Raw genomic sequence first — 17442 nt, forward strand, 5'->3', positions numbered from 1 at the left:
TAATGGAATCTGAAACAACAGGAATTTGATCCCAAGAGGGATTTGGAGTCTGTTCAAATGTCTAACAAGTATTTTGCAACATACTTGCAAAGTTTCAGACTGTGTTGCTGGACCAAGTCTCTCTAGATAAAAGGTGTTCTGCAGCATCGAACGTATATTTCCATCATTCACTCCAAAAAACTGCTTGTTTGCCTTTATTTTGGTGGAGATGTTGTTTTGCGTTAGATTCCAATTATTACTTTCTGGATTTAGGTAATTTGCTATTGTGTGACTTTGCCTAATGATACGGCAATTGAAATGTTGCTTTTTTTTTTTTTTTTTTTTGAGACAGTCTCGCTCTGTCTCCCAGGCTGGAGTGCAGTGGCAGGATCTCGGCTCACTGCAAGCGCTGCCTCCCGGGTTCATGCCGTTCTCCTGCCTCAGCCTCCCAAGTAACTGGGACTACAGGCACTTGCCACCACGCCAGGCTAGTTTTTTCGTGTTTTTAGTAGAGATGGGGTTTGACTGTTTTAGCCAGGATGGTCTCAATCTCCTGATCTCGTGATCTGCCTACTTTGACCTCCCAAACTGCTGGGATTACAGGCGTGAGCCATCACGCTTGGCCAAAATGTTGCTTACTTCTAAGACCCCTTCTTTATTAAGTATGTTCCTAAGTATCCAGTGAAATAATCTAAAATTGCATGCATTTCTATATTAACAATTCTCCTATGGCATAAAAATATTTCACTGGAAGTGAAGACCAAAAAGCAATGTAACTATATGTCAAGGATTTATCAACAGAAAACAGTATAATTTTATAAAGACTATAAAACTATAATTATATCATATAATTATATAACTATAATTGCAAATTATAATTATCATTCCTAAAAATTACTGTAAACTTTCTTCTTCACAAATTTGTGAAACCAAATAATTCTTTCCCCATTATTAGCTTTTCCTCAACTCTCGAAATGTTCTGAACTTATACCTGTTAACCTTTTCAGAGACATTTTTAATAGCGAGCAGAGCTTCCAAATGAAGTTAAGACACATGACATGTGAACATGAAACAATTTTTAAAGAGCCAGCCTTCCTAAAGTCCCTGACATATCTTAACTCATGTTACGCTCCACTTCATGGTTGGGTTAGACTGCTTTGTGTGATCAATAGCCAGTTTTCAGAATCTTCCCATTGTGTCTGCTGTTCATGTGCATAATTGATCAGAGAAATTCCATAAACCATACTACTTTGTGTCTGTGTGTGTGCATATATATATATAGGAATGGTGGAGATTTGGGGGAATGATTAAGACATCTTTGTCCTTAAGTAGAAGCCTTAATCAGAATCCCAGAGCATCAATATATTAAATATATATATATTTATTGCAATATATATATATGCATGCACACAGACACAAAGTAGTATGGCTTATGCATATATATACACATATATATATGTATATATGCACATAGGTCTGAAATGAGCAATCCTAACATAAGGTTTAGAAATGTCCAATAGCTATATAACTACAATTTTCAGAGTCATGGATCACCTCACTCGTCTGATTTTTATTCTGACATAATGATGACACTACCTTCTCCTTCCAAACATTCCATTTTAGCATTACAGCAGTGCTTTGAAAGTTCTCTTCTGATATTCCTCCTTATTCATACATCTTATTTACACATTTGGGAATTCGCTGCTCCAGGGTTAATGCTATCTAAGATCTTGACATCTTTCCAAAACCCAATCTCAAGATGGTTTTCCCTTCCAGTTGACAGCACTGACCTTTCCACCCATTGGGCTAAATAGTGGTAGCAAAATGTTAGGCTAACTTATACATTTCATAAAGTACCTTCTGCTGGCTAGAAATTTTGTTGTTCATAGACTTAAATATCAGGGGAATGAGAAATTTCTCTCTTTCTCTTCCCTAAATTCTGTACTTTCAGAACCAGAGAAACATATATATATATATATATATATATATATATATATATATATATATATATGCCACTCCATGACTCTGAAAATTGTGGTGATATAGCTATTGGACATTTCTAAATCTTATGTTAGGATTGCTCATTTCAGACCTATGTGCATATATTATCTTTTATGAAGGAGGATTTGGATTACAAATCCAGATAATTACATTTATAGAATACGTTGATAGTATTCTATAAATCAGAGTCCCCTGCTGTGTGTGGCATCTCTCGGAACATTGGATTTCAAATTGGGGCAAAAGGTTGTTAATGTTTTTGTGTGTAGTGTCCTTTTTTTTTTTTTGAGATGCAGTCTTGCTCTGTCGTCCAGGCTGGAGTGCAGTGGCGTGATCTCAGCTCACTGCAACCTCCGCCTCCTGGGTTCAGGCCATTCTCCTGCCTCAGTCTCCCAAGTAGCTGGGACTACAGGCGCCTGCCACCACGCCCGGCTTTTTTTTCTTTTCTTTTTTTTTTTTTTTTGTAGTTTTAGTAGAGATGGAGTTTCACTGTGTTAGCCAGGATGGTCTCGATCTCTTGACCTTGTGACCCGCCCGCCTCGGCCTCCCAAAGTGCTGGGATTACAGGCATAAGCCACCACACCCAGCCTGTGTATAGTTTCTTAAAACACTTATCTAATAGAAAGAGTGACCTAAGCCACCCAAAGTTAGCGCATCACAGAGTTATCATGACAGTATTATAACACAATACATAGAAAATGCCTAACATAGAACAAGGCATGTAGCAGGTGCTCAAAAATACATACTCACTAATTAAGTCGCAGCCATCTTGTCCTGCCACATAATTTAGTTTCCACTGTGACAAGCTGAGGTCTCAGTTCTTTATCACAGGAAGACTTGAGTATATGCTGCACATTTGTCACTTTCCATTATATTTGTTTTTAAAAAGCCGTTGGTATATAATTGACGTACAATAAACTACACATATTTAAACTATAGAACTTGTTGAATTTTAATACACCTGTGAAGCCCTCACCATGCTCAAGATAATTAACAAATCTATTCTCTTGAAATGGTTCTCTTGCATCTTGGTAATCCATTCCTCCTTCTGTGGAAAATCACTAATCTACTTTCTCTCACTATTAAGTAGTTTACATTTTTGAGGCTTTTCTATGAATGGCCTCTAGAAACTGAGGCCCTCAGTCCTTCAACTGTAGGAAACTGAATCCTAACAATCCTTACAGAAGCTTGGAAGAGGACCCCGAGCCTCAGATGAGGTTGCAGCTCCAGCCAACACCTCAGTTGCAGCTTGTGAGACACTGAGCAGAGAACCCAGTTATGTCGTTCTCAGATGTCTGACCTACAGAAGCTTTGAGATGTTAAATGCAAGTTGTTTTAGGCTGCTAAGTTTCTAGTAATTTGTTTTACAGCAATAGAAAAATAATACACTGCCAAAACAGTGACCCTATCCAGGCTTCCATTTCTGAGTATTTTAAACTGTCCCATCACATTCTAATGAGATTTTTTTGAAGAGTCCAGTACCATTTTTATGACCACCTTCCTAAACAATTACTACAAATGTAAACTGAAAATCTCCTTTATAATAGCAATGATCTGCCGAGATGCTGTAGCTGCTTTTTTATTGTTCACAGAATCTCTCCAGTGCATTTGATCATTCTGATGACTTATCGCTTCTCTGCATATGTTAGTCAAGGAAGGATGGAACTTGAAAGTATTTTCCTTTGAAGCTTGGCACAGGGAAGAAAAGAATTAAGTGTATCAGAACTCTAGTTCTTTGAATCACCTTTTCCTCTTTTGTTCTCCCACTCTTAGAACCAAATGAAATTGAAAATGCAAGAAGAAGCCAAAAGGCATCAGTAAGATACACTTGACAATTTTGAGTGACACTTCCTACTGCAGGTGAATTATACATTGCTACATGTATGCTTTGCTTCAGAGAGTGAGACCATAAATACTGGCTCTCAGGCTGGCTTGGAGGATAATGGTTTTAAAGTTCTAACATTGTGTTATTGATGTAAATACTACCACTATACCACCATTTTGCTATTTTCATGCATATTTTAAATTTTATGTACAATATTTTGGGCAAAAATTAACTTTGGAGTCAACCAGCCTGAGCTCTACTGCCTCTCTCAGTTACTTGCCACGTGCTTGTGGATAAGTCAGCTAACCTCTCTGAGCACCAGTGTATTAATCTGTAACATAGCAATCAGAGCTCCCATTGAGTATAATTATGAAGATTAAATGAGAAATGTATGTCATGTACTTAATGGTGATTGACATAGGGATAGTAATGTTGTTACTATTAATATATTAACATGTTAGCTTATTACTTATATATATTAATATATTAACATGTTAACTTATTAATGGTAGCAAGTCTTAAGGGAAATTTATTTTAAAATCTGAATTTATTTTAAAATCTGAACATTAGGAAATTCATTTAAACAAATTCCAAACATTTATTACCTACCTATTATATGCAAAGTATTGGTCAGGAAATAAGCAAAAGTCTAGGCTAGGCAGAGTGATATTTTTCAATTATAAGTCCTTTTTAAAGAAAAATGTCCTAGTGTATCTGTGTTAATTTGAATGATTTTTATTATAATATTACAGATACACACACACACACACACACACACACACACACAACCTTGTACCATGCCTTATAAGGTATAATATAAATGATAGGCATCAATTTGTTCTTCCCACATGAACACAATAGTAATAGTTATCTTTTGACTGTCATGCAATTTTTATATGTGATCTCATTTAGCCATCTAATAGCCTTGGTGAGTTCAATAATTATCCCTAACTCTCTGGGTGATTAGAAATGTAGCAGGAAAAGGGTTAGGAGAAATATCTGAGCTAGAGATATGTACTAAAAACTGATAGTTGAAGATGAAATCATGAATATGAAATTTCAAGAGATAAGAAAAAGGATGCTTCCCCTTCTATATATAAGTGAATGTCTAAGACATACATAACAGAGTCCCATTTGAACCATAGTCTGTCTGACCCAAAGATTATGCACTTACCACTACTACTTTGTATTTACAACTGGGCTAGCAGTCAGGCCTAGTTTTATGCATAGTGAAATTAATAAATTTTAGTGTTAGAACACTACTATTTAATTCACAATTTAAGGAAATGAATACAGTTTGCTGAATAGTTGGGACTCCTAAACCTTCTCAGGTCTAATAGTATTTGCCTAGGTGAAAATTACCACTGCCACATCGACTACAATAAAAAGATTTGAATCCAGATTTTAATGCTATGTTCTTTCTATCTGTGTTATCAATAAAAGACCACACAGAAATAAAAAAGAAGAGGGCTGTTTCTAGAAAGCAAGTCTAGAAAGGAAGATTAAAAAACAAATGGTTATTTGGGAGACACTCTTTTGGCTTCTGTCATTTCCAATATTCTGTTCATAGTTGTCCTATTAGTTTTATGGTCTACGGAAATATTATAAAATCTTCAAGACCAAAAAATACACACTGATCTTTCCAGTAGGTAAATTTTCTTTGCCAAACTAAACAGAAGTTCTTCAAAAATGCTCTGCCATACTGGAATGTATGACCACCCATTTAAATTCAGCCTTGCCTACTCAGTTCCTAAGAAGGGAATTGTTATGGAGTGAGTATGAAAGCCACTCAATGTGTGTAAAGAAGATGAATGGCAATGCCGTCTTTTCAACTTCTCCCATCCATAGTTACAATGGGATCACGGCTGTCCAGCTAAAGACTTTCTTTTGCAGCGTTCCTTGCAATGAGGTGCGGTTATGTGATTAAGTTCTGGTTAATGCAACATGAGCATAAGCCATATAATTGTTGCTAAAAAATCAGTTACTGTTTACTTATGAAAATAAATAATGTTTTTAAGAGAAAGCAATGTACATTCCCCTTAATAGTTTTCCCTTTCCAGTGGCTATAATGTAGATATGATGACTAGAGCTGAAGAAATTGTTGTAATCCACAAGGTGGAAATTGTCCGCAAACTGCCTTTCCTACACTGGACGACTTTCATCTGGGCTGCCATGTGAGACAGAAATAAACCATTTTGTTTAAACTACTGTTATTTCAGAAGTCTGTAACAACAACTGTATCTACAGCCTAATTAATTTTGAATTTGATACTAGAATTGGTGTTGCCAGCTCATACCTGTAAGCCCAACACTTTGAGAGGCTGAGGCATGTGGATTTCTTGAGCCCAGGAGTTTGAGACCAGCCTGGACAACATGGAAAAACCCCATCTCTACAAAAAAAAAAACTTAGCTGGCCATAGTGATGCATGCCTATGGTCCCAGCTACTCTGGAGGCTGAGACAGAGGATGGCTTGGGACTGGGAGGCAGAGGTTGCAGCGAGCCAAGATCACAACTGCACTCCAGCCTGGGAGACAGAGTGAGACCCTGTCTCAAAAGAAAAAAAATAGAATTGGGATTGCCACAACAGAATATAACTTCCTGGCTTAACAGTTGGACAGAAGGTAGAAAAGACACAGATATTGGAAGCTAGCAAATGGTGATTCTACCAGTATTTTGGAAACATGTTTAGGAAAATTGTTACCTCTGATGCCTTGGAAGGCAGAACATATATGAGTATGGCCTGTGACTCTAGGAGATTACTGGAGAAACAAACAAACAAAAACCAGAATGCTGGTGTACATGGCAGCCTGTTGAAGCTTTATGGAAAAATCCTAGAGAAAAGAAGAACTTAAGCTAGAACTAGAATGTTTGTGAGCATAGATCGAAGGGAATACAACATTTAAGGTAGTTTTTCTCTGCATGTAGCCTGCAATCTACTGGACAAAGAATCTAGTAATTTAGAAATATGCAACATTGAAAAAGTTAATTACTTCTTCCAAAACTGAAACGGGGCTAAGAAATAGCTTTAAAGATGAAGCCTTAGCAGAAACTAAAACTGTGTCCAGGCTTCTCCCATACATCTCTCATACATCTTCTCTCATACATCTCACCATAAGTACTCTCTGCTAGTCAGTCTAGTCCAGAAACAATGATCAGATTAATGTTGGCCCTTTCCCAAGCACTACTACTGTTTTGGATGGCCTCAGATAGGCTACTAATAAAATGGGAATGGGCAAAGGCACAAGTCCAGTTAAAAAAGGAAAGGTCTCCAAATGTAGGAAGTCTGACTAGAGAGTATCTTTGGCTACTTACTTATGAAACCAGCTGGAAGCCAGTAGACTGTAAGCCTACTAAGATTTTGGGTAAAAATATGTTACCCCCAAAACACACACATCTAGTATGAAAAAAACCTTTGTCAGCTGGACCTACAAAGCAGCCCAAACCTCCAAAGTTATACATTTCCCAAGAGCAACATGATCTCCAGCACTTCCTAAAGTTATTATGGAGGAAAATGGACAAGGAAGAATGTCTCAGAAGGACCACAGTACAAATAGAGAAATAATTTCCTCAGAGAGCAGAATCAGCATTTTCAAACCAACTAACCAAGCTGCCAGTTTGCAATATCATCCTCAGCAAGACATGATGATTACTAAAAACCAGTGACTGTTCTTGGGTTTCCTACTCTTCCCTATTTCAGCTGCATGTTTTGATGCCCTGTTCTTCCTCTACCATTTTTATTAAGTTTGGGTGTGAAGAGGAAGAAACAAATAGATTTTAATTGTCATATTCCTGGACCATAATAAGCTTCATCTACCTAATGCAGAGGACTACACATGACCTATGACCCTACACTTTGTAGTTGATTCTGTAACTGAATTGAACTCTGGGATTGACTCATTTGGAAGAGACAGCTTGTGTTAGACTGCTCATTGTCTTCTCCAATATTTATTCTCTGCTTTTTCCTCAGTTACAGAACTTTTAGCTGAGAATATGGGATCCCCAGTAAAAATCTATACATCCCAAAAGTTGTGATTTGTTTTTGTTTTTTTCTAGATTATGTCCTTAAAGGAACATCTATATCCTCCTTTCCTTTTTTCCTTCCTACTGGCCAAAATGCAGATGTGGTGGGTAGAGCTAAAGGAACCATTTTTGTCCATGAAATATCAATTCTAGGTTGAAAGCTGTAGAATCTCAAGCAAGCCCACCAATAACATTTTTAGGGTCTGGGAATTAGAATTCAGATGGAAGACCAAATACCAGAGGCACAAATATTTAAAAGTTATACATCTGCAAGAAAACTGGTAGATAGAATATATCCTAACCTCGAATCTTGACAAATATCTCATCAAATAATCTTGTATGCCAAGTTAAAGTGCAAACTCCTTGAAGTCCTTTGAATAATGCACCAGAATATGGTGAGTGCAGGAATGCCCACCTAGCACTGGCTCCTGTCCCTACCCAAATGTAGCTCCATTCTGCACTGCAAGGACCTCATGGCATGTATATCCAGCTCAGCTCACAGATCTGTTTCCTACAAACAGTTGTCACTTAGCCACCCCTTGCCTTGAGCCTAAGGGAGTACAGACCAGTAATAGACCACTTTGGGGTAGAGGTATGCTTGGGCCCTGGAAGCAGACTCAGGGTCACTTGAACTGGGTATACTGAATTGCAAGTACCTAGCACTTGGTCTAGACCGTAGTGGGGAGCCAAACAGGTTCTACATAGGCGTACATCCTTGGTTTTGAAGATTTCTCGCTCTATGGAAAATGCATACATCTGAAGAAGGGACAAGGCAAAACCCTCAAAGACAGGCTAAGGGGAGGTGCCACTCTAGCTCTAGTCTAAGGATGTCACTGGAAGCAAGATAAAGAGATTCATATGTCTGACACTGGGGAGCCATCATGTGAGCCCGAGAATGCTTACTCTTAAATATTTTCATAAGAAATAAACATTTTTATGTTGTTTATACTACTGCTAGTTTGAGTATTTGTTACAATAATTATACCTATATCCTAACCGTAATGCTAGGTGTCTTCAGGCAGGTTACCTGGATCTTTTCTCCAAAAACCCTAATCTTCTTTATAAGACATTTCCATAGTATTTTTCTGTCATAATTGTGGATAATTATATTCTTCCATCCAGTTTCTTATGCATATGGTTAATGTTAGCTGCATATCTTTCCTTCTTAGCTTCTGCTTCCAATGTCCTTTTCCTACTGGCTAAACTTAAACATTGATGACAAAACAAATGTAAGGAGTCCACTCAAGTTTGACCTAAACAAGAACAAAATAAACACGTGCCTGCAAATATAGTAAAAAAAAAAAAACAAAACATGAACCTGGATGTTTCCTGTGATTAGGATGCTTTTATCTCTTTTAAGATAATCTAAACACTTTGCTCTAAATATATTTTTTCAGCATTTTTGTTTAGTCTGTTTATAAGTGAATATACCAATCTACACACCTATATTTAATGTACTCCTTAGTATCCATATGTTGCCAATTTTAAGCACTGGTCTTCATAGATGATGTAGATATGTCAGTCTCTCAGAATTTCATATGACATAAGTTAGTCAATTTATTCCCTTATATCTTCTCATCTAATGACTGCTGTGCCCACATCCTGAAATATCGAGATATACAGCTGTGAAAGTTTATTGGTTCTAAGAACGATAGGATGGACTTGGCCATCTCCGGATTTGAATCAATTTAAGAAATGGTAGACTATTGAGTTCTTTCTAAGACTCATAAATTATACCATATTGTTGTATACATTTACCTATTTAATAATCTAAACCACTCTGTGAGGTAAATACAACAGGCAGAGAACTCAGACCACAAACTGAAGAGTATAAGAAATACAAATTTCTAATTTATTCATAACTAAACCTAATTTGTACATTAGGCCCCTATTCTGTGAAGTGAAGGTAACTTAATCTCACTTGTATTAAGAATTCCAACTTTTTTTTTTCCCCTGAGTTGGCATCTAAGTATTGGAGGACTTTATGAGTGGCACGGTAAGGAACATAGTGAGGATAACTATAATCCTGTTTGCACTTTTATAGCCACTCTGATGTTGCCTGAGACAGCAACATTCTTTAGGCTCTAGATCTGTGTTATCCAATGTGGTAGGTGGTAGCCATCTGCAATGTTTAGTACTTGAAATGTGGCTATTCAGAATTGAAATGGGTTGTAAGTATAAAATACACACTGAATATTAAAGATTTAGTGCCAAAGAACTCACTCATTTATAATATTTAATTGATTACATATTGAAATAATATTTGGGGCATGTTTGATTAAAGAAACTATTGTTAAATTTATTTCATCTGTTTACTCTGTAAAATATGGCTACTGGAAACTTTAAGATTATATATGTGGGTCAGGCACTGTGGCTCACACCTGTAATCCTAGCACTTTGGGAGGCTGAAGCGGATGGATTGCTTGAGGTCAGGAGATCGAGACCAGCCTGGCTAACATGGTGAAACCCTGTCTCTACTAAAAATACCAAAAAAAAAAAAAAAAAACCAAACAAACCAAAAAAACCCAAAAACAAAATTAGCTGAGTGTGGTGGTAGGTGCCTGTAGTCCCAGCTGCTCTGGAGGCTGAGGCATGAGAATTGCTTGAGCCTGAGAGGCGGAGGTTGCAGTGATCTGAGATTGCACCACTGCACTCCAGCCTGGGAGACAGAGCCACTGTCTCAAAAAGAAAATAAGATAAATATAAAGATTATATATGTGGATTGCATTATCTCTATTGGGCAGCACTTCTCTGGGTCTTTGGTCACTTCCTTTGTCCCTGCCACAAAGCTGCCTTAGTCAAGCAAAGTCATCTCCATTAATACTACACTTAGTATTTTGCGGATTAGTGGAACTAGTATGAAAAAGTTAACTGAGGTTACTCTGGCTCAATTGCACAGTGTTGCTTAGACATTCTTAGATATCATGTTCTGGGGTAGAAATAAATCTATTTTAATTTTTCTAAAAATTAAAATCACCATTCTTATTTGAGGATCATGTAGGAAGTTTTCTTCTACAGGGCTCTGATGAACTCATAAACTTGTTTATTGGATATTTAGAACAAGAAATTCATGCCCTGTTTCTGACTACCAGGAAAACATCAATTTTTGTCACAAATGAACAAAGACTTTCCATGATTTTTTCTTTAAATTGGAAGAGCTCTCTGAGGGGAGTGCAGAGGTTGATGCTATTATAAGATATGGTACAATTTGAGCCATTCAGTTTCCAAAAGGAAAAATCATTCAATGTCCCGGAAGCAAGAATGTGCGGAATGTTATAAAATGCCTTAAACTGATGGGAGTGCCTGTCTCCACAGGAAGCCCAAATCAAAGTTAACAGTCACCCTCGAGGAGGATAAAACATTCTAACAGAACAGGGCCAGGCGCGGTGGCTCACGCCTGTAATCCCAGCACTCCGGGAGGCTGAGACGGGAAGATCACTTGAGGTCAGGAGTCTGAGACCAGCCTGGCTAACATTGTGAAACCCTGTCTCTACTAAAAATACAAAAATTAGTTCGGTGGGGTAGTGCAGACCTGCAATCCCAGCTATATTGGAGGCTGAGGCAGGAGAATCTCTTCAACCGGGGAGTGGAAGTTACAGTGAGCCGAGATTAGGCCACTGCACTCCAGCTTGGGTGACAGAGCGAAGCTCCATCTCACAAAAACAAAACAAAAACAAAGCAAAACAAAACAAAACAAGAACATTCTAACAGAACAGGAAGCAGAGAAGAGAGAAACTTAGTCACTCTCATTTCTTGGGAGGAAAATCTTGGCGGTTTGGGAAGGATTTGGCAAAACATTTTTGTCTCTACCCCTTGTGTTAGAATTTGGAAAAAAGAAGATAGAGGCTGTTGAGGAAACAGTTGTTTCTCCCTGTGTCTTCCTAAAACTTGCTGAATAAAGACAAGGGCTAAGGGTTGAAGGTAGACAGCTGATTGGAGACATAGTGCTTTTAGTTAATGGGCTGAGAGCAGTAGAGGTGAGAACTCTAGCAGAGTTACCACTCACAGTCACCTAGTGAGAAAAATGTGACTGTGGCATGATGAATTAAGATGACAGTTTTAGGCTCCAGGGTAGCTCTCTAGCTGTCAAAAGGAAAGTCAAGTTTGCTTACCTTTTCATAGTGATACTGTAATAAATAGATCATTAGGAACAAAATACCCAATCTCCATCCCCCCGCTATGCCCAATACACATGCAGGCTCAGAAGCAACATCAGCTGGCAGGCAGTACTAGTGTGAGGGAAGCTCTCCAAAGCAATCAAAGCAGAGAGAGCCAGAGGGCTGATAAAAACCACATCCAAGAAAGAACAACTGCCAAGATCAAAATAGGAAAAGTCAGACTAGATGTCAAATTTAATGGGGGCACAAGGTAGCATGGAGGAGAGAAGCCCAAATGTCCAGGAGTCAATGAAATGTAGAAGTGAAATCAAGGTCAAAAGGTAAGTGGGCATAAAGCAATATTCATTTAACAAATATAAAGTGGATAACTGTTATGTGCTAGGCAAAATAGGTGCTGAGGATGCAGTAATGAGCTTGTCTTTAAGGAACCTATGGTCTAGCTAGGAAGGTAATAGTAGCCCATTACACACAGAGTGCTATATATTGTGGGAGCACATAATCAGGGCACATAACTCAGTTTTGGGGGTCAGAGATTTCCAGAGTACATAGCATCAAGAGTTAGGTCTAAAGGATGATTTCAACTCAGCAACCAAGATGGTTTCTCAGGAAGTAAGGAGGGAAGGCAACGGAAGAGACAGAGGGAGAGCCGAGAACAGCTTCCCAGGCCAAGGGCAGAATATACAAAGGTTTACACTCAAGAGAGAATACAAAGAAATACAAATAAGTTGAAAACATGAAAAATTATACTATGTAGAGGAGTTTGGGCTTTATACTGGTGGCAAAAGGAAGCATCTAAATTATCTGCTTTTCATCAACACTGAAATATAGACAACAAATTTGTGGGAGGTGAGACTGAAGGCTGTGGTAATAGTAGGAAGCTCTGACAGTTATATAGGCAAGAGATGACAGCGACCCGAGCTAGGCTGGTTGCAGTGGGGTTGAAGAAAAGTTGATGGATTCCGAGATCTAGAGGTCAGATTGAGAGGATTTAGTTAATGGTTGAATCCAAGATTCAGGGAACTCAGGATTTGGATCTGGACAAGGGCCTGAGCTTCCAGTATTTTTTCCAAGAATAGGGAGAGACTCACCTTAGTCCCATATTCTAGAAACCTGTATGGTCAGCCTACTATGTAAAGGCAAAGTCTATGAGGATTCCTAGTTCTTTGAGCAAAGCTGCCCTGTGCATGGAGCGACCATCAGAGGAAAGTTGGGGCTTCTCTGTTCTGATTTGCAACAATAGCTTCTGAGAGATGAATGAAAAACGAACAGCCACAAATATAATCCTTTCAAATGCAGACCAGATCCTTGCCCAGCTGGAGGTGGAGCCACAGGGGAAGCTTACTGTTGAAAAAGAAACTCTATGGCAAATACTTTTGTAACATAAAGACTATTTTTATATTTCAAGGACTATGTATCAGATTAAGCTTCTAAAACCTAATAATGACAGTTAATACAAAACTGGATCTGGCAGAGTCTAAGAGGAAAAGATCATTTATCAACGCCAACACTGATAACTTATGGGTCCCAGTGCACTTTATGAACGGCAAACATGAAGCAACCATTGTGGAAATCACCAACTTATCAGAAGCATACTGACCATAGGCAGTGGTATCCAGACAAGACTTCCATAATGGGATTATGATTTTTTCCACTAATTTTGCAAGACAAAAAACCAGAGTTCTTCCTAATTTTCCTAATCATACCTACAAATTGAATACTTTATATGTAAAATATATGTAGATTTTTCTCAGTGATGAAATATCACTTTCAATCTGATTTTAATGTATTCAAAGCTACTGACTTTATACTTCATATATAAATATAGCAAAGAATATGTGGGAATGGAATAATATTACAGATTTTGGAAAGCACAAAGGGAAAAGAAGCCACACAAAGTAATAGTAACAAGCCACATAAAAATTGACACACTAATGTTAGTATTTTTTATTTGCAACTTATGTTTTGATATTTTATATATTTGAAATAACTGAACTTGTTTGCTGAGTACTTTTGACATATAATTCAATCTGTTCTGTAAACTATTGTTTTTCACCATCCAGTTACTCTTCCAGAAATTTTTATTTTCTCCTCTGAAGATTGATATACAAAATTTATATTTAAGTTGTTTAATATGCATATTAAAATCTAAATTATTTTCTATATTAGTACACAATGAACTATTTACAGGATATAGTCTATAAGATATATATGTGTGTACACACACACACACTCACAAATTAACTATACATTTTGATGAACTTCCCAAACCAAAACAATTTGGATGAAGTCTGAATACTTAACTATGTTTACATATTTTCATATGTGAAGTCATCATTTCACAAATTACAATTTTCCTGTTATCTGTAGGCTGTCTCATGGGAGTATAACTAATCAAATTTCTAAAGGAAGCCTCCTTAAGCTTTCTATGGAAAAAACTCTTACGTCTCTAAAGCCTTAAAATGATACTTGGAAACAACAGTACCTTCAGGAAAGGCCCTGAACACACAGTGAGGGGTAAAAGGGCTGGCCATGAGAAGTATGAAGGGAGAGAAGCCCCTGTCTCATGTTCTTACAGACTAGAAACACTCACCAGGGCAGTGGAAAGAGGGGTGCGCCCTATGATAAATGAGGATCGATTTTGAAATGTGCTGGCCAATCAGGATCAGCCAGGCAGGAGAACTTATAGGGCCAAACATTCAGTTCAGGCTTTTCATATCTAGAAGGAATTTGTATATCAATACGATGATATGAACTGGAAAGTTACACAAATCACACTGTTTTGAAAGAACAAATATTCACTCTGATGCGGAAGCATTGCGGAAAGAATGCTGAGGTAACCAAACATACAGGGCAAAGGGGCGGAGGGTTGGTTATCTAAATGGATTCTAACTCAGCTGCCTGAGTTAGCAAGTTCTAACACAAAGAAAAACCGGGGAGTGAAAAACCAGCCAAGATTTCAGAATCAAAGGCCAGTTAGGAGAAAGCTGAGAATGGGCAGGTAGTGTATTGGAGGAAGCTAACATGGCAGTAGGCTCACTTTTGTGGGAACAGCCAGAGAGTCGAATGTACAAAGGCAAATGGTTTAGCAAGGCCAAAAGTGATACAGGCAAATGCTAGGACCAAGAAAAAAGAATGTAATGGGTAAGGGACAGCAGAGGAGAGCCATACAACAACATTGGATCACAATCAATTCTGAATTGTAATTGGTGGTTTGAAGGATGGAACCTAACCTCCCAGGAGAGGTGACTGAGAAGGACTTGTTTGGGAATAAGGAACGAGTCAAACAGACCAGGGTTTTAGAAACAACTAATAATGAAAATCTCAGTCGAGAAATAAAAAATAGGAGTCAGGGAAATTGGGGTACAGTTCTACTTATATAACATGGGAAGTAGAGAAATTCTGAAATTCATAAACATGTAGGCCTTACCTGGAGACAGAGCCTGTGAGGAGGTGATAAAAGTTAATGAGGTCAAAAGGGCTGGGCCCTAATCTGATAGGGATGGTGTCCTTATAGGAAGAGATATCAGCATTGTCTCTCTCCGCTGTGTGAGGACACGGTATAGGTGACTGTCTACAATCCAAGGAGAAAGCCTTTGCCAGACACTGATCCTGCTGGCACCTTAATCTTGGACTTGCAGTCCTCAGATCTATGATAAAATACATTTCTATATTCAAGCCACCCAATCTATGGTATTTTGTTGTGGCAGCCTGAACAGACTAAGACAATAGGATAAAATCCAGACCCCTTTATACAGCATTCAAGTCTGCCCCCAGACAACTGCTATCCGATCTTACATGTCTTTTTATGCTAAATGCTCTGTCCTGCTTATTCCTCTAACCACACACCTGCCCAACTTCTCTCACTCCAACTTGTATTCACTCTTCCAGACACTGCTCTAATGTCACGTTCTCTGAGAGGTAGATGACTGTTACGGGTTGAATTGTGTTCAGCCAAAAGTTATGTTCAAGTTCTCATTCTCCGGTACCTGTGAACATCATCTTATTTGGAAATAGGGTCTTTACAGATGTAATCAAGTTAAAATGAGGTCATACTGGATTCAGTTGGGCCCTAATCCAATGATCCATGCCCTAATAAAAAGAGGGAAATTTGTGCTTTTTAAAAACAAATGTTATTGTGTATATTTAAGGTATTCAACATGATATGGGGTACATACAGATAGTTAAAAGGTTACTACAGTGAAACAGATTCACATGTCCATCATCTTACAATAGTGACCCTTTTTTTTTTTTTTTTTTTGGTGTTTTTTTTGTTTTGTTTTGGCAAAAGCAACCAAAATCCATTCATTTAGCATGAATCCCATATACAGTACAATTTTATTACCTTTCATCCTTGTGTTCATTTAGTCTCTAGACTTGTTCATCCTACATTATCTGCTACTTTGCATCCTCTGACTACATCTCCCTATTTCCTCCCCACCCCTGTGCCCATTCCTGTTAACCGCTGTTTTGTTCTTCAACTATGGATATTTTTAGATTCCACATATAAATGAGATCATGTAATTTTTTTCTATGTCTGGCTTATTTCACTTAGCATAATATTCTCCAGGCTCATCTATATTGTAGCAAATGGCAATATCTCATTCTTGTTTAGGGCTGAATAACATCCATTGTACATATGTACCAGAGTATTTGTATCCATTCATCCATCAATGAATACTTATATTGTTTCCATATTTTGTCTATTGTGAATAATGCTGCAATAAACATGGAAGTACAGATATCTTAACAAGGTGGTGATTTCAGTTCCTTTGGATATATGACCAGAGAAAGAATTGCTAGATGATATGGGTGATATGGTAGTGCTATTTTTAATTTCTTTGGAAACCTCCATACTGTTTTCCATGAGGGCTGTACCCTTATGGAAATTCTACAGTTCCCACCAACAATGTACGAGAGTTCAATCTACATTCACACCAAGAATATACAAGAGTTCCCTTTTCTTTACACCCGCATCAACATTTGCTCTCTTTTGACTTTTTGATCATAGCCATCTTAACAGGTGGGAGATGGTATCTTATAGTGGTAGCACAGCTCAGCCAAGGCTCTGATTACCTTGGATTCGAGGCACTGCATCTGATGGGTTCTAGAAAGCACTGCCACATAGGTCAGCCAGGGCCTCTGAATCCCTGGGAGTGGGATGTCACATCACTTGTGGTGCTACTAGAAGATGAAACTGCTCCAATGTACCAGAGACCTGGAGCCCTAGGAGGGCAGGGACTGCCTCAGCAGTAGTGCCGGGGACAGAGACAGACACACAGGAAGAATGTTATATGACAAGGGAGGCACACATTGAAATTAATGCTGTCACAGTCTGGGAATACCAAGAATTGCCAGCAACCACAAGAAGTGAGGAGAGAGGTGTGGAACACATTCTCCTTCTGGGCCCTTCAAAATAAATTAACCCGGCAGATACCCCTTTATTTGAGACTTCTAGCCTCCAGAGCAGTGAGAAAATAAATTAGGTTTTAAGCTACACAGTTT

This window comes from Macaca thibetana, chromosome 11 (assembly GCF_024542745.1).
Source record: "Macaca thibetana thibetana isolate TM-01 chromosome 11, ASM2454274v1, whole genome shotgun sequence".
Lineage (NCBI taxonomy): Eukaryota > Metazoa > Chordata > Mammalia > Primates > Cercopithecidae > Macaca > Macaca thibetana.